This window comes from Rhinopithecus bieti, unplaced genomic scaffold (genome assembly GCF_001698545.2).
Source record: "Rhinopithecus bieti isolate Rb0 unplaced genomic scaffold, ASM169854v2 scaffold_65, whole genome shotgun sequence".
In the NCBI taxonomy this organism is placed as follows: Eukaryota; Metazoa; Chordata; class Mammalia; order Primates; family Cercopithecidae; genus Rhinopithecus; species Rhinopithecus bieti.
The window spans coordinates 4,526,046-4,526,615 of NW_016803344.1; positions in this window are offsets into that span (position 1 = coordinate 4,526,046).

Below are 570 nucleotides of genomic sequence, written 5' to 3' on the forward strand. Positions count from 1 at the left end.
TGTGGTTTCTACTGGTGACAAAACTCAGCTGTGTGGTTTGTTGCCTAAATCCATAACTGAAGGTAGTGCTCAATTTAATTTAGAGCAAAATATAGATGTCATTTTTTTCAACTATATTTTATTGACCCCTTTACACTGTATCTGCAGGACCCTAAATTAAGAACCCCTAGACCGGACGCAGTGGCTCACGCCTGTAATCCCAGCACTTTGGGAGGCCGAGGTGGGCGGATCACGAGGTCAGGAGATCTAGACCATTCTGGCTAACACGGTGAAACCCTGGTCTCTACTAAAAATACAAAGAGAAATTAGCCGGGCGTAGTGGCGGGCGCCTGTAGTCCCAGCTACTCGGGAGGCTGAGGCAGGAGAATGGCGTGAACCCGGGAGGCGGAGCTTGCAGTGAATCCAGATCGTACCACTGCACTCCAGCCTGGGTAACAGAGCGAGATTCTGTCAAAAATAAATAAAAAAAAAACACTTTGGGAGGCCGAGACGGGCGGATCACGAGGTCAGGAGATCGAGACCATCCTGGCTAACATGGTGAAACCCCATCTCTACTAAAAAATACAAAAA